Raw genomic sequence first — 24,660 nt, 5'->3', positions numbered from 1 at the left:
AAAATCATAAGATCAGAACAGACAGACTATGAAGGCACAAAAGGTCTGACCTGATCATTTTCACTCTCTCTATAGCCTGAGGGCAGGCAGTACAGCTGTTGCAACCATTTTCTTGAACTAAATACTTGGAATACAGAAAAGTTCACAGAACACTTGTTCTAAGGCTTATCCAATATTCAACTATTATATAAATCACAAAACAAGATGACCATAAAGAGAGATTCCAGCACTTTGAAGGAGGAGAAAGATCTCTCCAGATAGCTAATGCTGAATCTGGGGAGATCTTCCATCTTCTGATAGCCTTGTCTTCTGCTTCACAACCTTATCTTCACAACTGCTGTTGTCCTCCACTTGGTGCTCTCAAAATCTTATAATGAATGCTTCCCATAAACAGATGCAAATGCTGTTTTTGTATGAAGTTGTCCTGTAGGCATTTGTCTCCATTGTTTTATCGAACTAAATTAAATCCAGTCAGGCTAATAAATGAAATGCACACAACCTCAGTTTCCTGCTCTTGCTCACTTCTTTATGGTCACATCTGTTCTCCAGATTCCCTGCAAGTCTGCTCTCCTTCACCTGCACAGCCACCAGACTATACCCACAGTTTCAAAGAGGAAAATTTCCTGTGATACAGTTTCTGCAGATTGGTTTTGCTTCCTTGCAAGTGAGGTATTTTGGTTAAAAAAAAATTAGGCAATTCCTATGTAGCAACAGTGCAGCTGTTTGGAAACGGGGAACTAAACAAGAGTTCTCAAACGGAAAAAATTAAACTTTCCATCTCAAACTGCTTCTACTCCACATTGATTAATTTCTCAGTCTCTGGGAGATATATACAGAAGTATTCCAGGAGTCTGTCATCTGAAGCTAATCAACTGACACTGGTACATAACTAGTTCAAAGACGACAAGAAGGAATCATAGGACAGTGCTTTTTAAAGTTTCTAGACTGAAAGAAGATATGTGAAGTATAAATCCTGCTCTAGGTTATTGCTTGTTGTCAGCATCCATGTTCTTCTGCATGCAGGTTTACCCACTGCATGCATGGTTGCAACTTAAGTAACTCTGCTGGATACCCATTATTCCAGGTGGGAAGAGAGAAATCAATTAAAAAAAGGTATCTTCATTCCAACACTATACATTATTCACAGCTATTAATTTCATAGAGCAGCTCTTCAAAGATGGAGCATCCATGATGGACAACTACTTCAGACTCAGACACTACAGTGTGCACATGTGCATTGTAGAAGTGTGTTCTAATGCAGCTGTTATGCTGCTTAACCTACAAAGTAGCCACAGAAATGACTAAGTAAAATATTCTAATTTGTTGGCACATGTAGCATTTGAGCAAGTAACCCCACCCGAAATGCTGACACTCAGTCTCCTAGTTCCTTTCAGACAGTATATTTCTCTCCAAATCTTTTCAGAAAGGCCAGGTTCTCACACTTCGACCCTGGGAGACTCAATTCTTTATGCTGGTGAGTCCTCAGTCAAAGAATTTAGTACATTCCAGAAACCTATCATTGTTTCTTCTGAACCAGACTCAAAAAACAGATTCTCTACAATCAGCACACAACTGTTTCCCGGAAAAGTACACTGCAAAATTAAGATTGTACCCAAGGAACTAGAGAAACACTTCACCATACTTCAGATAAAATGATACAAAGCTACGAGTGCTTTCCAGTATTCACCTGCCACAGAACACTATGGATAGTCTGTGACTGGGAGACAGGAGCTGCAAAATCTGCCACCTTGATCTTTTTTTGTAGTCCAGAATCAGTAAGAGAGACAAATTTCTGTTTGGTATGCTTAAACCCTGAAAAAGATTTTTTTTTTTTTAAATAAAGTAAAAGCCACACGGGCATCAAAGAACTCCAGCATTTTTGCTCCTTTTTTCCATCTGACCGATCTAAAACTGGATTGCATTTTTTCCCCCTCTTGCTTTTGTTTAATGTATGTTAACTTCATCCTCATTCAAGGGAGGAACAAAGGCTACGTCTACACGTGAAGCCTACATCGAAATAGCTTATTTCGATGTAGCAACATCGAAATAGGCTATTTCGATGAATAACGTCTACACGTCCTCCAGGGCTGGCAACGTCGATGTTCAACTTCGACGTTGCGCGGCACCACATCGAAATAGGCGCTGCGAGGGAACATCTACATGCCAAAGTAGCACACATCGAAATAAGGGTGCCAGGCACAGCTGCAGACAGGGCCACAGGGCGGACTCAACAGCAAGCCGCTCCCTTAAAGGGCCCCTCCCAGACACAGTTGCACTAAACAACACAAAATACACAGAGCTGACAACTGGTTGCAGACCCTGTGCCTGCAGCATGGATCCCCAGCTGCCGCAGCAGCAGCCAGAAGCCCTGGGCTAAGGGCTGCTGCCCACGGTGACCATAGAGCCCCGCAGGGGCTCGAGAGAGAGCATCTCTCAACCCCTCAGCTGATGGTCGCCATGGCGGACCCCGCTATTTCGAAGTTGCAGGATGCGCAACGACTACACGGTCCCTACTTTGACGTTGAACGTCGAAGTAGGGCGCTATTCCTATCCCCTCATGGGGTTAGCGACTTTGACGTGTCGCCGCCTAACGTCGAAGTTAACTTCGAAATAGCGCCCGGCGCGTGTAGCCGTGACGGGCGCTATTTCGAAGTTAGTGCCGCTACTTCGAAGTAGCGTGCACGTGTAGACACGGCTAAATAGCGCTAGCTAATCCAGGCAGTGTTGTGCTTTGTCAACGTGCCTCCGTTGTAACAGCATTCTTGCCGGTATGTAGGCCTCTCAAGAATGCTCATGCAAGCTATCAGATTCCATTTAGTGATACGAGTCAATATCTATAAAGAAGTGATCATTAAATCCACTGGCAGTTGAGAAGGAATATAGAATTTCAACCCAAATGTCTCCAAGATAAAGAGCTAGCCCATTATAACCTAAAGCCTTGGAACCTAGGTTCCTGACATTTTTCGACCCTTTTCATGCCACGCCTCTTTTTTGCAACCAACATCATCTACTCTAATGAAAGCTAGAATGAAACCAGTGGGAGAAAGTAAACAAGGATTTTTACTACTTTGGTTTGAAATAAAAGCTTATGACATGTCTTGCACTGGTTACTGTGGTTCTGTTCTGCAAAACAGTCACCCACTGCTGAGTTTTTCTCAGGATTCCACTCTTCTCAGTGCAATTTTCTTTTACCAGTAATGGCTGTCTACTGACTGCCTGAACTGTTTTTATAGTTAGTGTCACATGCAGTAAGCGTTGGGAAAACGTAAAAGGAGTTACTCAAAAGTAGTACAGGTTGAACCTCTCTGATCTGGAACTCTCATCTGGCAACATCCATGATCCATCATAATTTTAGTTAGGCTGATGACCTGTCATCATGGGTGTGGCCAAGTCTCTCAAAGGGCAACTTGCCTCGGCAGGGGCCCTGCCCTGAAAATGCACCCACAGACCAAACTATGTCAACTGGTTCCTCAACGGGACCTCGCCAGCTGAGTTTTCGGGGGTGGCGGGGGCTGGCCCTCAGACCCTGCTCCAGTACTCTCCCTTCCCAAAGTATGTGACTCAGGAGAGACCCAGTCTCAGCTGTTAGCTGTATTTTCACTGGGGATGGGATGGCGGGGGGGAGGGAAAGAAGCAGTTGAGTGACCTGTTGACATGGTGTAGTCGACTCCCTTATTTTTAAGGGCCACTGTTTCTCTTTCCCTGGGGATTCCCTACTTTACTTGACAATTATATGGCACACTCAGCTGGCTGCTCCCACAGCTCTTTTCCGAGTCACATGGCTCAAGTTGAACAAACTGGCTCATCTGGTACAAGGCAGCTGGGTGCATCCACTGCTCATTTGGGTACTTCATCTTGTGATTCCCTCCCTACTTTTCCTTCTTTCCCAAGTCACATGGGCACCATGGGGGAGACTGGTTGAGCGACTTGTTGACATGGTATGGTCAACTGAGCGCACCCTTGAAAGTCACCATTTTTCTTTTCAATTTCCTCCCTACTTTTCCTTCCAAGGCAGATGTGACCCATTGACATGGCACTGTCAGCGGGGTGCTCCCAGAGCACATTTGTGAATGGTGCTTCAGCATCTGAAGCCCACCTGTTTGGTGGTTTTACCCCTTGGGACTCCCTGCTTTTCTTTCCTTAGTCACAAGGAAGACTTGGCATCTTTCACATGGATCCAATTTCTTCTACTGTTTGGTGTTATTTCACTGGGGGAAAACCAGTGGAGCAACTTAACATGGTAAACAGCTGTTGACAGCTGGATGCTCGACATGATTAAGTCATCTGGGTGCTCCCATTCAATACAAGGTGCTTCACCTTCTGAAGCCCACCTGTTCAGTGTTCTTTCACCTAGGATTTCTTACTTTTCCTTCTGAAAAATGGCCATTTGCTTTCAAAAGAAGGGGAAATCAGGGCACTGCAGTCTGGGAAAATGACACCACTCACCCACAACTGCTTGCAGAGCACTTTTCTCCCATGATGTACTGGCAAAAGAAAATCCATAATGCACTACTGCAACAGTCAAACTTTGGCAGTTTAGTGAGGACACAAAGTCAACTTTGTGAACAGATGTAGACACTCAACTTTGACTTAAAAAAACAAAATCTAGTGTTACAAAGTTGATTTTAATAAATATGACTATTTCTTAGTGCAGACATAGCCTGAGAATCCCAGTGAGGCTCTGGGCAGCTCCCGAGCTATTTTGTAGCCTCAGGACAAAGTCAGTTTGGCACATGCTCACCAACTGAAACTTGAACACTAGTGGGTTAGGAAGCAGCTGCATGGTAAGTGGCACCTAAATTTTGGACTTATTCACAGGGGTAAGTCTAGCTTCTGTTAAGGAATAACACTTGAATTATCAAATAATTGTCCAGCTGAAAGTTTTCTGGAGTAGTATATACTCTTCTTCCTGTAACATCTTTCCATTCCACTTCATTGGGACCAGGATCATATCCTGGATCCTTAAAATAGTTTATTGCCCCAACTATAAATCTTGAAGCTTTTGTTGTTGTGTGTTGGCATGCCCATTCAGGTTGGCTGAGGATACATTTAGGGTATTTCTAACCATGTGAATTTATATATTTAGTATAATACATATTTCAGAAACATAATGAAAGTCCTATTAAAGTGTGGCAGCACATTCTCAATAGCCACTGTTTAAAGTTTCACATTATTTTCACACAATACAGAATCCCATTGCACTACATTATAGATGAGGCACATTACCTCAATTGTAATTTTAGACACCGGTGTTACATTTCCTCTATAGTCACTGTAAGATATAAACCTGATTCTGATGTATAGTTCCTATAAAGGCTATTATAACCCAAAGCAATTTTGAACACCTTAGCTACAATATTTGAAATGCAGGATTACAATGGAATTGTGACAGTCTTAAGTCTTGTATTCAATCCAAGTGCCAGTGTGCTCATGCTGACAATTCAACGAGTGTGAGCGAGCCTGTAGTAATGGTGATTATTTAACTTTAATGGCTAAGCTCTCTTTATAGCAAAAGTGAAAGAACTGCTATTCTAAACAACAATGAAATTAATGTGGGTATTTTTATTAGGCTTGGTGTCAGCCATGAGCCGATCATGAAACTCAAACATTTTTACCCAAAGCTTTATATTAATGATTTCAGAACATCAGCATGTACACAGCTCTTAACTTCCAAGTACTGTTCATACATTAATGAATTAGTTTTCATAACAAACAGAAGGTCAAATTGTAAGCATTACCCCCATTGTATAGCTCGAAACAGTGAGCTGAAGGCTTTGTTATGAACCATACTTGGCCTGTCTACATTGCAAAAAAATTAAGAAGTCTGCTCTCCACTTAGGTTAGTTAACCCATGTGTGCTAACTTGGATTAAAACAGTGTGACTATTTGACTTTTAATGTGAGCTAGCCAGTTAGAAAGGCTATTCTAGAGGAGTCCTAGTGTTGAACTAGATTGGAGATAAAAGCTGAGTTGCTCAGTTTTTTTTTGTTTTTTTTTGTTTTTTGCTGTTTTCATCAAGTTTACTAATGTGGCCTAAATTATCTCAACAAAGTTATGGTTGAAATCTGTTTGACTCACCCATGAGTCAGTGTAAAAAAAAAAAAATCAGATCAGAAATTACTTCAATTGAATTTAAATGCATGCGTCTCTATTTTGATGAAAGAAGGTCAATAGGTTTGGTGAAAGCAGAAACAGGCCTTCTGACATAGAATCACAGGGCTGGAAGGGACCTCAAAAGGTCATTGAGTCCAGCCCCCTGCCCCAAGCAGCATCAATCCCAACTAAATCATCCCAGCCATGACTGTATCAAGCCAGGACAAACCTCTAGGGATGGAGATTCCACCACCTCTCTAGGCAATGCATTCCAGTGCTTCACCACCCTCCGGGTAAAGTAGTTTTTCCTAATATCCAATCTGCTCTTCCTCTCCTTCTGTAACTTCAGACCATACCCCTTGGGCTGCTGTCAGTCACCACTGAGAACAGTTTCTCTCCATCCCTTTTAGAGAGCCCCTTGAGGAAGCTGAACGCTGTTATTAAATCGCCCCTTAAGCTCCTCTTCCGCAAACTAAATAGGCCCAAATCCCTCACCCTTTCCTCATAAATCATGTGCTCCAGCCCCTTCATTTTTGTTGCCCTCTGCTGAACCTGCTCCAGCACATCCACATCTTTTGTGTACTGGGGCAGGAGGCAAAACTAGATGCAATACTCCAGATGTGGCCTCACCAGTGCAGAAGAGGTGTGGCGGGGGGAACAACCACTTCTCTAGATCTGCTCAAAATATTCCTCCTAATGCACCCCTATATGCCATTGGCCTTCTTGGCTACAAGGGTGCACATTTTGCTCATATCCAGCCTTTCATTCACCATAATACATAGGTCCCTTTCTGCTGTATTGCTGCTTAGCCAGTCAGTCTCCAGCCTATAACAATGGTTGGGATTCTTCTGTCCCAAGTGCAGGGCTCTATGCTTCTCCTTTTTGAACTGCATCAGATTTCTTTTGACCCAATCCTACAATTTATCCAGGTCACTCTGGATCCTCTCTCTACCCTCGAATATATCTACCTCTCCCTGGTTATCTACCCAACTTGGAGTATTTGTTTTTGGCAAGGTAAGCAGGGATTTGGCTCTAGAACTCTAGGAAATCATAAAAACAATTTTCTTCAGGTATTAGAAATGTTTGCCAAAAGAGTGCTTCTCAAACATGATTAATACAGTTGAACTATCTAGGTAAATTAGCAAATCTTTATCTGCTGCCCAAAAAATGTTTGTATCTCAAAATATTCAGAACTAATGCTCGGTTGTATAAAATGGTTTCATCCTCACTCTTACGCACTTGCATGATATACATGGGTGATATATTAATGGACACCCTCTGTCTATGCAGAGGCTAACTGAATCCAGTCCTCATGCTCACACCACTATCCTCAGCTTAATAGGTCCTCAACAGAAGAAATGAAACCATTGTACAGAGCTGGATATTATGCTGTAGTAACAGTTTTCCTCCCCACATCACATTGCAGGCTCAGCATCTAATGTAGGTATTTTTCTGGTGGGTTGAAGTCTACATTAAGCAGCCTTTTCACTTATAATCTAAAATTAAAATATTTACTTTCAGCAATTGTAAATAGTCAGAGGTCTAAATATAGCAAATCTCAATGTGAAAAAAAAAAGTCACAGCTAACAAACATTCTGCACCAGTCTGTGCAACAGCTGTGGATTAAAACGTGTTGAAAACTAGAACATTTTGTCTCTTCATTTTTCCAACGTTCAGCTTGAACTATAGCATTGTCTGTTTAGGGAGAGCTGAAAAATCTGTTAATCATTTGATAATTCTGATAGTTTAAATGACAGCTCTCCATGCTTTTAATCTGGAAATGAAAAAATGTATTCTTAAATTCATAGGTGTCTTCAATTTCAATGCATTTGTTTCAGTTCAAGTGAATCCACTGATTTGCTTGCTTAGAGGCAAAACTGCATCAAGTTAGGGATACATGGAAGAGTGACATTTGATAGTTAGTTATCCTATTCAGCCGATTAATAAGTATTTCAGTTCATTAAAATTGCAGGTTTGAGAAAGAAATTGAATGCAAGTGATGCTGCACAATAATTGCAATGGATTTGGGGTGACAAACTGAGCCGCTCTCTCTCTTTAGGCCAGCATAGAGGAGGTGGGTTGCCAGTGGAAAGAATCACAACTGAAATGTTGACTTTATTAACAAAGCCCAAACAACATGCTATACGTCTTAAGTTTGATGCAGGTTCTTCGGGGCGGGGGGGGGGGGGGGGGAACCCACACACAAACAAACCAACTTATTTTCTGAATTTGAAGCTCATTGAGTTTTGCCTTGATGCCAGTTGAGCTGCAATGGTCAGTAATGGCAGAGTCAAGAGGCATTTTGCTGCACTAGCAGTCATCAACTTACATGATTAAGCCTGTACCAATGGTATAATGGGAAATGAAAGTCACTGTGATGCAACACCACCACAAGATCACTACCCCCCTGCTTTGAAAATAAATGCTTCAGCTACATGTTGACTTATTTCCTTTAAAAGCCTGAGGTTTTGGCAGAGCAGCCATGCACTATGAAGGAAGAAGAAAATACTGGTCCAGAACAATTCTATCACTAACTCTTAAATGAATTTCAGATTTCTGACTCCTCAGTTGAATTTCACATGGTCATTTGATGATATTAAGTCTCTTCCCAAACATATAGTTAAAAATCAGATCCCTTTAAAATGTAGCTGACTACAATAATCAAAGCCATGAACAGAGACAAGTTCAAAGGAATACAGGCTGTCAGAGCTGTACACCAAGCCTCAATGGAGTAAGGAAACCTGAGTCTTCACCTGAACTGTAATATCTCGCTCATTTTCTAGCAAGCCTAGCCTTGTTGGGCTATTGCCTGGTATTTATAGAATAATGTACTAGCATTGGCTTCCAACAAAGGACTGCAGATTTTCATGTAATAAATGGAAGATTTTTTTCTCCTGTGTGCAAGCAATTCTGCAGGGCGGGAGGGAGAAGACAGCAAATGTACATAAATAAGGTGGCTTGAAACAGTTCAAGAAGTTCAGCTCTGAATCCAGAGATAGCTAAGCTGGAGGTTTTTGTTTAGGTAAGTTTTGCCATACTTACATTTCTGATTTTTTGCCAGGCACCAAGACAGTTGGATCTGTGAAGGCTCAGACCCAACTCCTCAAAGCATGCCTACCACCTGTTTCCTCAGCCAAAGGCTGCCAGGTGAGCTGACGGCAGGCCACTGACAAGAGTTGAGCACTTCCCCATGGAGCACGGTAGGGGAGAATAAAAAAAGGTATTGAACCAGAGAAAGTGATCATATCATCTGCTAAAGCACAGACTACCTAACCCGGCAGAAACCTAAGCAAGCCCTAACTCCAAAAAATTGTTCGTGGCAGAGAGTCCTTAGCAGCCAGGGTACCAGGTCAGTCTCAGATGCCCAAGACCCTCTGCCTTCCCCTCCCCCCCACCTTAGCATTTCATTCCTTGCTTGCTCAGTGGCCAGCTTCTGGAAATCAGTTCCTTAGGCACCTAACTATTTGGGCATTGTATGCAGAGTCTGGATATCCCACTGGGAAGCAGGCTACCTATGGAATAAGTGCTGCAAAAGTGAAGAGAGCAGGGCGTAATATTTTCAGAGAACTGGGCCTCACTTTTTTTAAAAAAAAAGAAAAAAAGGAGGCCATGCCTGGGTAAAAGAAACATGTCATTTTGGATAAATATAATTGACTGTCAGTCTGATGAGATGCATTTGTTTTCTGTGGCAAAAAGCTATGCTGCTTTTATTTTCTATTCCCAGGGTTCTGTTTAAAACATTTTGTAAATCTTATTTTTCTTTCCTTTCGAAGCAGGCCCTACAGACATCTGGAAGTGTTTAAAAGAAAAAGCAATAGCAGAATGCATTCTTTCTGCACAATGCACAGAATTCATACAAAGTATTCTCCTATTAGTGTACATTCTTAACAGCTAGGACTGAAATTTGAGTTCACTGCAATGCCTATACTAATTGCCTTGAATAATTCAAATTTTACCACTCTCAAGGGCACAACTGGAGCCAGACTGTTCTAAGCCATATTTGGTTCTCTGGAGCCGACCAAATAAGTACACTTCATGTGGTAGAGTATGATGAGCTCAAGTTACACAATTTTGTTAGTTTTAAATTCAGACAAGTGAAGAAATCAGAGTAGATAAGATGCTTTGACAAGCCAACCAATAAACACAAGGTAATTTTTACTTTCCAAGCAGCAGCAATACTTCAAAATCAGGGTGTAACACAGAACAGCATTTTGCTAAACAAAATTAGATATGCCTTAGCTGTCATCTCTCTATTTTTAGCTCAAGAGAATTTCTGAAGCTCTGGATTATTTGCAATAGAGCCTGATGAGAAGGACAGAAGAAAATTAGATTTTTTTTAAACTTACAAAACTGTCTTGCCTGTGTAATAACACTGAGCTTGGTTGTCACTCTGAAGACATATTAGCTCACTTAGGTAATTAGCGTGAGCAGCATGTTTCCCTACTTATTCCATTCAATTATAGGGCACTCACTTTGTCATTAGTGGAGTATCTTAATGTGACTTGTAATTAGTGTAATTACAATCCAGTGTTAATTATATGTGCCACTTAGACATAATTTTATATAGTAATGGTCTCTAGTTTCAATAACCTTATTATGTTGTTTATTCAAACAGGAATATAGTCTTCTTTCATGCATCAAATATGGATATTACAGAAAGTACCGACTGCCATTTTTGCAGTTATGGCTGGGGAATCTTTGACCTCTTAAAATCATATTTGGAACAATCAATGAACATGAAAACTGTGCTACACACATTGATTTTTAGCAGAGACAAGCTGAACAAACAAAAATAATTTGCATGATAGGCAGATTAAGATCATTTGATGGCTAATAAATTCTGTATAGAGGTTAATGTCCAGTAACAACAAGAGTGGCACAGGAGACTCCAATAGGTGTTACAGAGGGATAAAACAGAAAGTACTCTGATCACTGTTGTGGTTTCTTTTAATCACATGGAGGAAAAAAACAAATATTCAGACTGGGATTTTCCAAATAGAATCCAGTGAGTAAAATCCTGCCAATGGAAAGGACACCTTGAGCCCCAGGGCTCATCCTACCAGTAGGTATTTTAGGCTTTCTATCCACTGGCTTCAATACAGAAGCCAGAATTCCAGCAGCAGTGTATAATATGGAAAATCCTGGTCATTCTTTTCTGACTAAAGCTTGAGTTAGGCTTCACCTCAGATCCCTTTCTTCAGGGAACAAAGGATCACTTACACTGCTCATGAGGACTCAGAGTGATAACCCAATAAGTTACCACTCTGATTTTACATACGTTAATCAGAGTATAAATGCAAAAAATAGACCATCTGTGAAAACAAAACAAAATAAAGAAAAGTCTTCACACTGGAGTTGGAAGTTATAAGCAAGCTAGTTGGATAAGGAGAACAATCTTACATACAAAAAGTAAGCCATGTTCTTCCACTGGTTGCGCTGTTGTTGAAAAGCTTACATTCCCTGTTTGTATTACCTTCCCAAGTTAGAGCTCCTCTTTGCCAGTGAGTGCTCTCCATTAAGCTATTGGGATGCTGACATGTGAACCTTCCTGGATCAGTCTAGCCATGAAGCATATCAACAAGTTTTCTTTCACTTCAGTTCCTTGAAACAAGTTTATCACTTTCTATAGGCTGCCAGAAAAAAAAATATGACAGAATCATAGGGCTAGAAAAGACCTCAGGAGGTCATCAAGTCCAACCACCCACTCAAAGCAGGACCAATCCCAATTAAGTTATCTTTAGTCAGGGCTTTGTCAAGCAGGGATTTAAATACTTCTAAGGATGGAGATTCCACAACCACTCTAGGTAACTTACTCCAGTGTTTCACCACCCTCCTGGTGAGCTAGTTTTTCCCTAATATCCAACCTAAACCTCTCCTGCTACAAACTTCAGACCATTGCTCCTCATTCCATCATCTGTCATCACTGACAACAGTCTCTCCCCATCCTCTTTGTAATCCCCCTTTAGGTAGTTGAAGGCTGCTATCAAATCCCGCCCTCAAACCCCACCCCACTCTTTTCCATAACTAAATACTTCATCCTCTCCTCATAACTCCTGTGCTCCAGCCCCCTAATCATTTTTGTTGCCTTCTGCAGGACTCTTTCCAATACATCAACACCCTTTTTTTTAAAAGGGGGGGGGCCAGAATTGTACACAGTATTCCAGCTGTGGCTTTACCAGTGTCAAATAAAGGGGAATAATCACCTCCCTAGATCTGTTAGTAATACTCCTACAGTGCAGCCCAATATGCTGCTAGCCTCCTTGGCTACAAGGGCACTCTGACTCATGTTCAGCTTGTCATCCACTGTGATGCCCAGGCCCTTTTCTGCAGAGCTACTGCTTAGTCAACCAGTCTCCAACTTGTAGCAGTGTTTGGGATTCCTCTGTCCTAAGTGCAGGACTTTGCACATGTTCTTGCTAACCTTCATCAGATTTCTCTTGGCCCGAGTCTCCAATTTGTCTGGGTCACTCTGCATCCTATCCACCCCTCCCTCTAGTTTAGTGTCATCTGTGATCTTGCTGAAAGTGCAATCCATTCCCTTGTCCAGGTCATTAATGAAAATATTGAACAAAACCAGCCCTTGGCCCGACCCATGGAGAATTCTGCTGGATAATGATCAACTACCACGCATCCAACCCACTAAGTCCAATGATCTAACCAGTTTTCTACCTACCTTACAGTCTATTCATCCAATCCATATTTCAACTTACTGGCAAGTATACTGCAAGAAACTACCAAATCTTGGCTAAAGTCCCAAACTGAAGGAACATGAACACTTCTAGGCAGGCCATTTTTTAATTATTGTCTTCTACATTTCAGAGGATCTTTTTGGTATGTCATTTCAGCTATTATCTATTAGCTTTCTATGTGCGTGCACGTGTATACGCATGGCTGTAAGCAAGACTCCTTTAAAACCAAGGCTTTTACCACTACCCTGCTCAGCATCATTCATTTCTTTTCAGACTAATCAACTCAGATTTCTTTTGTATTAATGTTATCCAATCTGTCACAGTAAATAGTCAGTGACTCTGGCAATGGCTACTTTTAAAATGGATATATTAGCAGTATAATTTCTCTCTTCTCACAGATTCATTGATAATTACATCGTGACACAAAACAAGCTGGCAGTTGATGTTTCTTCTTCATACAATTTCCTATGATCATTTATGAATTCAGAATTAGATAGTTTCAAACTTTAAAGACCACCTGGGTTAGTTTTAACAAAATTGATCCTATGCCTGTGAATGGAAGAGTTAGGACTATATTTGAATATCTCAAATATCGGCAATTCTCTGATACAAAACATTTTTTAACGATTTAGCTGGTATAACCAAATGTTCCTCATGTTGCTTGTACTTCAATACTAAGTCATAAGTATTCTAAATATACCATATGCTTATGAAGTGGCTTTATTGTCCTCTTACTACCCTATAAATTATAATAGAATTCTTGCCTAAATGGCGATTGCTCACTGACTGCTCTGTTGTGCTCGTGTCAGCAAGGCCAACTAAATGGACATGCCTGCCTATTTTTCCCATGTGCAAGTTCCTTTTCCAAATAAGAGTCAGAGCACTGCTAGGGGGCTATTGCAATTCAGCGATGGTAAAAGTAATTCAGCCTTCAGCCTTGTGTCTCATAACACCACTTGAGGTGTGCTATAATCACCTAGAAATGCTCTTCCTGTTGTGTTTTATTGCTTAATAAAGACACTCAGTAGGGACATCTTTCAAGTGGGTATTCAAACCAATATGAACTAGCAGCTAGTTTAACACAAAGATTAAATAAAGCAAAGAGTTAGAAGGTAAAGCAGAAGAACAGTTTCACTATTTAATAAAGTGAGTGGCCTTGTACAGCTTTTGATTGTGTCCTGACATTAAAGTAACGCAAAGCCCTGCTTGAGGATCTCAATTATTTCTTTGCCTTTTGGTCCTTTTATAAATCAGCACGGTCAGAGGCCACATGTGCACTGGATGTTAGAGAAATTATCCCTTCATCCATCTACATCCTTGGTCCTTCTTGCATGACCATAGGACAGCAATACTAAAAATCCAGAGATGCAGTGTGAAGTTTATTGGAGTTAACTTCAGGCAAGCATGAATCTAGTTTCCTTTTTACTTCCCCACCCCACGTTCCCAACTTACTTTGTTTGTCCCCAATTTAGTAACAGTCTCAGCCATACCATCACCAATCATTTTACTGAAATTTAAACTAACCAACCAACATATTGAAAACAAAACAGCAGAAATGTAGCACTTAAAAGATTAACAAAATGATTTTTTTGGTGCCGACCTTTTGTGGGATAGACCCACTTTATCAGATCAGTAGCATTTCTAGTACTGACTGACATCTATAAGTACAGACGGTCCCTCTTCCCCCCCCCCCCCAAAAAAAAAACCAATGCAATAAAAAGTGACACATCAAGTACATAGGACTGAAGATGGGGGATGTTAAGTATCTTGCCTGAGAAAGGAAGGGAAGCGGTCCTTGTAACGTGCAAGGTAATTGTTGTCTCTCATATACCAAGAGTTAATGTCAAATTTGAATATTAACTCCAATTCACAAATCTCCTTATGCAATCTGTTTTTAAAGTCTCTGTTGTAAGACACAAATTCTCAGGTCTTTAACAGAATGGTCTATTCTACTGAAGTGTTCACTGACCCATTTGTGTGTTCAGATTCCTGATGTCTGCTCTGCATCCATTCATTCTTTGGCCAAAAGTTTGGCTGGTTTGTCCAATTTACATGTGGACAAAGCTGGCAGCAGGATTTGTTGCAAGGAAAAGTTCCAGGGTTAGTATTCCTACACCAGAGTAATACTAATCCTGAAATTTTTCCTTGTAACATACCACACTGCCAAATTTGTCCACATATTTATTCTGGGGATACTATCACTGGACCTCACCATATTAGTTACAAGATCAAGGGCTCATTCTCATGTACCTTGACCAATATCATATGTGCCAACAATGCCCCTCCACTACGTACATTGGACAAATCAGGCAAACAATGCATATAACCACCCATGAATGAAGCAAATGAAAGCCAGGAGACTAAAGTCTTGAACTGAGGATCCAACACTGAGGGACTCACATATTGCAGAAATGGTCAAAGGGTGATCAGTAAAGCACCACCTAGCGCTGCTTGGCTGAAGAGAAATGTGCAGAAGGTGAGAAGAAAGCTCTGTGTCACCACTGGTAAGTGAAGAGATGACCTGACACACTATCTGCATTCAGAGTGCTGAATTTCTTTGGCTTGCATGTGGCTTCATAACAATCATAATGTCAAATAAGAAAGTGATAAATTTGGTCAATTACTGTATTGCAGACACACAAGTCACATTAATGCTGATTAAATATAGCACAATTTTAATTTTGGTTATACATGATTTTTTTCCTGTGTCATTTAAACATTTAGTTATGACTATTATCTGGTTAAGTGGAATTTAATTTTCTTTGTGTAGAGAGTTGGATATTATTCTAAAATGTGCAATGTCTCTTTCATTAACTCCATGCTTTCCTTAACCACAGATTTAGGACACAATGTCTTCTTTTACACTTAGGCATAAGGTTTTTCAGCTGCTGGAGTCATTTTATAGTAACACATTTAAACTGCAGTAAGACTTTTGTTAGGAGTTCAAGAAAAAAGATTTGGTGGCTAAGATTCTTAATGTGACCAATGCATCTTCCATCATAAACCACATAATATCATGATGTGACCAATGCATCATAAACCACAAAGGGTAATGTAAGAAAACCGGGAGTTTTACTTATGGCATTCCATTAACTGCAGATCTAAGAAAAATTTTCAGATCTGGATCCAGATTTTCCTGAAGTTGACCACATGACTACAATGTTCATTCAAGCCTGTAACTAATGGTAAATTCTTTCCTGAATCCATCTCACTAACAGATCATTCAAGAAGTGATTTTTTTTAAACACACACACACACACACACACACTTGTAGAAAGTTGCAGGCATAAGAAAACAGGATTAAAATTGATGCCCTGGTGGAACCAGCACAACCACACATTTATAAGTGCATGCATCTGGAATATGAACAACTTTCTTTGGCATCCTCTCTTTAGTGAAGCTCATAGCAACATGTGGGGGAGGTTTGTAAATATTTCTTCTATGGTTTAATGGTTATTAACGGAATTGATACAGCACAGTAAGATTTTTCTTCTTCTTTGCTGGAAATTACTACTTCATAGGTCTCTGCATGTATTTTTCCTAATTTGTTCTCAAATAAGGATCACGGATGGAAAAAGTATTTGGGTACACATTAAGGACTGAAGCATTGCAGACTTTGGCACTAGCTACCATAAATCCAGGCCCACCAATAAGAGGCAGGGGAGCAAAGGGGCAATTTCCCTGGGGTCCAGTGATTCAAAAGAGGCCTGAGGCTTCCAGCCACCATCGCTGCTACTGTTGCAGCAGCCACACCCCCAGGCCTTCTAAATCACTACTGGAGTGCTGCAGCTTGTGTTTCATGCAGCATTGAGGGTTTGGGTCGGGGGATGGGGTGCAGGCAGAGTGTCCCAGCACTGTGTATCAGACAGTGCTGAGGGCTAACTGGTCCTGACTCAGCCCCTTGCGAGACCACAGAGCTTGCCCCTGAATGAGTTGTGGGAGGGAACCATTAAAAGGTGTAGGCCCTCCAGCATACGTCACACAAAAACTAGGATATTATTTTGACTAAGGGTCCATTAGTGTAGCATTATTCAGGGGAAAGGTGGGGTTTTTTTTTGTTTGTTTTCCTTTTAACCACTAAAAGAAACAAAACCACTGAGAATGTTTCAATTTGTGTCACGTCTGCATTCCTGTTTTACATAGCGTGCACACTTCATTTCAAAACGTTCTGCGTTTTGCCAGGATTACCAGTGCTAGACACTTTTCATTTTATCCTGTTCCAGTAAAAGGGGAACAATTGTGAAATCTCTTGGAAAAGAAGGCCTGTTTTAGTCTTAGTTGTCAGTTCCAATGCTGTAAAATTATGCAGCTCTATTGAAAGGATTGGGCAATGGGTAAACATTTGTCACTCCCCTCTTGAACGTGGCTTATCAACATACATTTTCTCTTTCAAAGTGTTTTTGAAAGATTTCTTCTCTCCTTAGTTTATGCCATTAGTAGACCATGCTGGAGAGCAAAAAGAACACATGCACATGTGCATCCAAAAGTGAGTGTCAATGGGTCCATGTTCACTAACATCCATATTTGCTTAGCTCATGCCATAACATACTGAAGTTTTACCAGCACAAATACTCATACTTATTAGCTTGAATTTTTAAATATTTTCCCCATGAGTTTCCATGAGGTGGTATTAAGGAAAGCTGCTGTCCCAGTGCATCCCTCCTTCCAACCTGTGGAGTGCACATTCTACCCTGTACAAGCAGAGCAGTTTTGGGGAAACCAAGCAAAGGCAGAACAGTTGCTTTTGTGTAACCAAGTAGATGTCTGCAGGTCCTGGCTTGCCTACACTCATCCTGGGACCAGAGTGCATTTTGTTTTGATTTCTGTGGATTCACAGTTTTGCTCTCCAAAATCTCAAAGCAAAATGAGTGAATTTCGCCAAGTTTCCGAGTGATACCGTAAAAAAAAATCCTATGGCTTTCACATTAACTCAAATGCAAAGACATTGATTAGACTGCCTCACTTCAGGTGGTTTGTCAAAAACCTTTCAGTATATATGGGCTGAGTTTGCAATGAAACTCAAAATCAGATACGCTTGGTGTCTATCAGTGAACATTTTGCATTGCTCTAGTGACAATGACATCTAAGATTGCTTTGCCAGTTTTCAGGAAGAAGGGGCTTCTGGAAGGAGGATTTCCTTCCAGGAGACCCCCCCAGGGGCCACACCTCTACATGCTGTTTTGGAGTCTGGAAGAGCTTCTTCCAGACTCCAAATCATGTGACCATATGCTAATGAGGCACCAGAAATTTACATTCACACCTCATTAGCATTTTGGGGCAGTTTATTAGCATGCCACTTTCAGAGAAAGTGGCATATGTAGAAACAGCCAGAATGAGTAGGTGATAGAGTAGATTGGTGGGGAGCTAGACTACAGAAACTAAGCCAGTCCACACCGAAGAGGGAAAGATGGAAAGAAATAGTGAGAAAAGTCTCAGATACCAACAGGCACTGAGCCCATGGTTGTTGATGATGCGTGACAATAGCTTAACTTTTCAAAACATAAATGGCATTCCGCTGCCTGACTCCTGGTGAAATACGGTAGCAAAGAGGTATCCACAATGTCCAGTCTTCGTTACATAAGTAGATGAGGCATCAACATGGTTACAAAAATTAGAAAGATTCTCTGCCATGCATACTGAGTAATTTTTTAACGCAGATATTTTGACTGTTTTAAGGCACTTATGTTTCAGTATCGCAGTACGATCCTTAGAGTGAACACCATGGATTTTTTTAGACACATTTTAATACAACTTTCAGCAATGAAATGTCTGAGAGCTAGGGTCTGCATAATTTATTCAGATACCTTGTACTTAATTTAATATTTTAAAACCAATAATAGAGGCAGTGGGGTTGAATTTGGTTTTCCAATTTATATATAAAGACTTAGTCCAAAGTAACATGAAGTGTTTGAGAAACTAATGTTTTGGTATTTCTGTCCTTTGGTTGGCAAACTATGAAAAGCCCAACCAAACTAGATTTTTTTTTTAGTCCATGGAGTATTATTTTCAGTAGACCAAACCCACTGTCTGAATTAGTCTGATTAACAACTCAGGTGCCAAGAACTAGAGTGTTCACAAGGACTTAGCCATTTTAAATGTATCATTATCAATTGTTTTGTTTTGTTTTTTTAAATCTAGCATTTTCCCTACGTCCCATGATGAAACCACAGAACTCCCACTCCACCATCATGTTTAATATACCTACATACTTTTGGAGGTATCATAGCATAGCTACCATTCTCACAGCCATGATAGGACAGGACATAATGGACCTTCATGAACAAGTGATCTTAGTTATCTGACAAAACACCCCATCTGCAAGCCCTGTTCTTCTCCTAGCTACTGTCCATTCAAAGAAGAGAGAGATTAAAGAGTTGAAGACACTCAGAGAAAGTTCACTGCTGGTCTAAGAGGACGCATTTCCATTGAGTTGAATGGCATTGCCAATGTAAACTAGACCCACTTGAATCTTGTGAAACATATGCCACAAAAACATCAACATAGGCTGTTGCAGATAGCATACACTCCTAGGACAATACATTTTTATAATGCAAGCAGTGCAGCATACATCCTAAACTAACAAACCTAGTATCAGAGAGGTAGCTGTCTGCATTCTAACAAAACATCACCAAATAAAACATTGTTATTCTCTGAAGTGCTACATTTCTGCTGTTTTGTTTTGTTAACTTAAACTTAGACTTTACTTTGACCAGACAACATTAGAGCTACACCTAGGCTTTGTTTTGCTAGAATTTTAACATTAGTTAATGTGGTGTAGCTAAGTCAGGTTTAAAAATAAAGAAAGAAGGTTACTTACCTGTAACAGCAGGTTGCTCAAGAAGTGAGATCCCTATCAGTTTGGAGCACAGGGAAAATAACCAAGCAGGCATAGACCAACAAATGCCACTCTAGAAGCCTCTGATCTCAAGCTTATGGTGTATTTGTATATTCATCGGTGCTACACATATAAAAGAACAAGCAGTTAAAGATGAACATAAGCCTTTCCTAGATGGGGATAGCCAGTCTGGCAGTAGTGCTTCCCTAGATCCACTACAGCTGTATTTTGAAAGAGCCTTTTACATCAACAATACTCCCACCACCTACTTTGTTCATTTAAACTTCACACTATTTGGCTGAATGTGAGAGGGGGAAATTACCCAGAAACAACATTTTGATTGCTCAAAAGCCAACAGCTGACTATCTAAACTCTGATTGCCAGCCTATACAATGCTTAGGGCACTTTGTAAGTGTGTACGAGTCCGTATTTCCAGCTGAGGCTAGCAAATGGTCAGCTCTACAGCTGTAGTGATTTGCTAGTTGCTTCACATTCTATACAGGTGATCAGTTAGTGCAATGAGCGATGAGCCACAGTAGCAGCCTAATTAGACTTGAGCGGGTGGAAAGTAAACTCCAGAGTGAAAGCTTAATCAAAGCTCTGGGAGTGGAATCCCTTTCATATACTGAGACTATTTCAGAGCAGTATTTAAAAAAAATAAAACCCAGCCACAACAGAAAGAGGAGTGCTACTTTTGCCAATAACCTAATTTGTCCAATTCTTTTTAAGTGTGCCCAGCATCCTGTTGCTGACACCTCTGTTGAAGTAGTACAGAATGCTTTTTTTCCATTCACAGACCTGTTTTTAATGTCCCCTGTTTTCAGTTTGTGATCCAAGCAGAAAAATACCTGAAATGATACACTGACTTTGCTGTTCTCACTATTGGAATTAAATTTCTTCTCTGCGTTTGTAGCAACTCACGGGCCTAGGATGCACAACCCCAAAATGAGCAGCAATATCAGAGAAGATACTGTTGATTGGTCTCCAATGTACTCACAAAAAAGTTACACTCATCCTAATTTTACCTGCTGTCCTCGGAGCGAGACAAAAATATACCTTCTACAAACCAGCAATTCAATCTTCTTGCTCTATAACACTGCAGTAATTCCTTGCAGACTGGAGGCAGCTCTCTAACATTCTCAATACACTAACCCATTAGTTGATTAAATCTAAATGTTAAGATGTAGTTCACATAGATCTTGTGCCCATAACTATATTTACACTGCTTTTTTGATGAAGAAGCAGTTACATACAGGCTCAAGGCCTTAAAGACTAGCAAGCTTAGTATTTTCCATTGGGATTACAAACTTTTTATGGTTTTTCATCCAAGTACTAGCTCTGCATAACAGACTTCTGTGTCTGGTACAGAATGAGGCCTTAAATGATTTCTTTCTACCAGCTCACCTGCCTTCAGTGCTATCAATTGGTTTATTTTTGCAAGGCAAACTGCACAAGTTAAAAGGAGAGAAACCTACTCCTTTACTGAAAACTGAGATTCTCCTGTACACTCCTTGAACCTCAGAGTCAGGAGGCCTTCAGCAGTGGGCCTGAGGGAGTCCAGAGGTGGCAGCTCTTGCTACAACATGGGGCTTGGGAATGATCTCTATCTGCTGTGTTGTATTAGCACAGCAATTCATTTTGATCATTTGTCTTGATATGCCAGTGAGTCTAGACTCAGTCTATCACTTAACTGGCATTAACCTATTTACATGTGGCAGCTACTACTAGTACCTGATATGCATACCAAAATGTCATATGTGGTGCTAATGAGTCTCCGGATTACAATCTCTGGCACAGGTAAAGCAGAATATTTGATGTAAATCATGCAGTACAGAACTATATAGTTCTTTACATAGCTGCTCAGTGAGATCATAATCCAAAAAGATGTTGACTGCAGGTACTAAAAACTTATATTTATTATTTACTATTGTTTATTAAACCAGCTTCTCCTCTCCTTAACATGCCTTGAACCAAAATAGCACCATCAATTTAGAATATAATAATCCCTGCTCCACAAACACATTCTACAAAAAATCATTATTTTACGGATCTTGATCACTCAATAAAAACAGACCATAAAGCCAACTGCAGTGAACATCCAAAGTTTGCAATCACAAGACCACCGTCACTTCTGCATTAGAGCAGTGTTTCATTATTTTTGTTCTCGTAGCTTAGTCTTGCCAGATTTTACTGCAGTATATTTGCCCCATACAGTAGCCCCCGAGATACGCGAGGGTTGTGTTCCACATAGCCCTCCCATGCCGCGAATTTCACATAATGAAGTCAATGACTTGTTCATGTTACTGTATTCTCTTTTAAAGTGGCTTAAATAAAAAGCAAGGTTTGCTTGGGTCATTCCCAGTTCTCTCTTTTTAATTTTCTGCAACTGTTGATAAAAAGTGTTCATGTTACACTGACATCTCATGTGTGTTCACACAAATATGTTTAGTATGCATTTAGTTCACATGACAAATGCAGTTATCTGGAGATCTTCCCTTAATCCTGTTTATAAACATATTCAATTAAGAAATAGACACCATATCATGTATCTTAGATGACTATGCATGTTCAGTGTCTGATGATTATCCCTGACTATTCAAAGAAAAGTTTCAGGTACACAGCATAACCTGAATACTAAAACATCCCAGGATGGCTTCTGCCCCCTCACACCTTTTTCCATCTGTCCCCTTCCATCCTGAACCCTCCATCTTCACTTGTGGCTTCACTATTGTTGCTATTTCAGAAAACAGCAACACTGGGGCTAAACACTGCGCTTGAAATAGCAGCACTATTTTGAGCATGGTATTCCATTTCTACTACCCCTCATTGTGATAGGGGTAGTGGAAACCTCGAAAAAGCCACTTATTAAGGTAGCTCAAATATCCACTTAAGGTAACTCACAATTATTTCAAAGTTAGGGAGACAGTGTAGCAGTAACCCCAAACCCTCCACAGCAACCCTTCCCACCTAGACTCTCCAAATGTGTCCTGATCCTGCCCCTTCCTCCCAGACCCTTCATCCCCATCCCGATTCCTCCCTCTCAGACCCACTTAACAGTTTTTCAAAAGACTCAAGCTACATGCATTCATAACAATCAGTCTGTAGTTCAAAAGTGCCTAAGACAATTAAGTGCATAACTTCTACTGATGTCAAGGCCATGAGTCCATGTCAGCTGACCTAGGTCAGCCATGAGGTTTTTTTTTATCCTCCTTTAGACCCACCAAAGCTGTGTCTACACGTGCACGCTACTTCGAAGTAGCGGCACTAACTTCGAAATAGCGCCCGTCGCGACTACACGCGTCAGACGCTATTTCGAAGTTAACTTCGACGTTAGGCAGCGAGACGTCGAAGTCGCTAACCTCAGGGGATCGGAATAGCGCTCTACTTCGACGTTCAACGTCGAAGTAGGGACCGTGTAGACGACCCGCGTCCCGCAACGTCGAAATTGCCGGGTCCTCCATGGCGGCCATCAGCTGGGGGGGTTGAGAGATGCTCTCTCTCCAGCCCCTGCGGGGCTCTATGGTCACCGTGGGCAGCAGCCCTTAGCCCAGGGCTTCTGGCTGCTGCTGCAGCAGCTGGGGATCCATGCTGCAGGCACAGGGTCTGCAACCAGTTGTCGGCTCTGTGGATCTTGTGTTGTTTACTGCAACTGTGTCTGGGAGGGGCCCTTTAAGGGAGCGGCTTGCTGTTGAGTCCGCCCTGTGGCCCTGTCTGCAGCTGTGCCTGGCACCCTTATTTCGATGTGTGCTACTTTGGCATGTAGACGTACCCTCGCAGCGCCTATTTCGATGTGGCGCCGCGCAACGTCGAAGTTGAACATCGACATTGCCAGCCCTGGAGGACGTGTAGACATTACTCATCGAAATAGCCTATTTCGATGTTGCTACATCGAAATAAGCTATTTCGATGTTGGCTTCACGTGTAGACGTAGCCCCAGAGTGTTACAAAGGTGGAACCAGTTTTTGAGCATGAGTAGTTAATATATATTTAAAGGGACAATTCAACATAAAGTGGTTAATCAGCACCTGCCACTTACAGGGAAGAAATGAAGGGAAGGACGAAAAAGGCATCTTGGTAGGAGGGTGTTCATGGATTATAGATTGTGGAATAAGCCATAAATCCAACATTTCTACTCCCCTATGAGTGCACCCATGGGTACTGTGGTGGTTTTTTGTCTATCAATTTTTGAGAGAGTTCATTCCAAAGCACAGTGTCTCATTTCATTCTGGTATTTGTTAATGGGGCATTTATTGCACTGGATGAGGTATGCCATACGTTTTGGTAGGTATGACAAGGACTCATGGATCCAAGAGTTGAACTGTGGGGGATCCAATCTTCATAAAAGTAGAGATAACTACAGGCTTTGCATGTGTTGTTCTGGTAGGAACAGGTGCCTCGGGTTCACGTGAGAAAATGACATATGAATATCTGTTCTTGCATAAGCGTGACGAGCCTAAATCTTGAAGTTTGGATCCCACTCCAAAACTGATGGTGGTGATCTGAATTAGAGGTTTGGATGGAAGCTCTAAGTAACGCATATTGTATTTCTTTTAGAAACTGCTGTTTCTCATATTAATATACATAACATCTCATTCTAAAAATGAACCCAACCAAAAACTTGGATACAAGGACAAGAAAGGTAATCAGTGTCTGAATGGAGAGTTATCTCTGATCTTTACCACTAGTTCTTTTTGTCTAAGAAGCTGGTCTAAGTTCACACCCCCACCATATGCTGGGGTGTTTGAAACCTGGATCTGCTTTTGCAAGTTAGGCCAGTCTCCAGAATACATCAGCCGTACAATGGGATCATAACCATAATGGAGCTGGTCAACACTTGGAAATATTGTCATGCAAACACAAGTTTCAATAGAGCATGCACACTGATTAGTTCTGAACTAATTTGTATCCATCTCATAGCTTGTTCTTGAAAATACTTGAAATAAAGAGCACCCTTGGAACAGAGCCAACCTATTGAAAATTCAGGTTAAGTAACTTCTACAAAATGGCATCCATATGTGAAAACTTACCTATTTTAGACCCTGA

Source organism: Carettochelys insculpta, chromosome 8, assembly GCF_033958435.1.
Source record: "Carettochelys insculpta isolate YL-2023 chromosome 8, ASM3395843v1, whole genome shotgun sequence".
In the NCBI taxonomy this organism is placed as follows: domain Eukaryota; kingdom Metazoa; phylum Chordata; order Testudines; family Carettochelyidae; genus Carettochelys; species Carettochelys insculpta.
Note: the sequence above shows the minus strand (reverse complement) of the source record.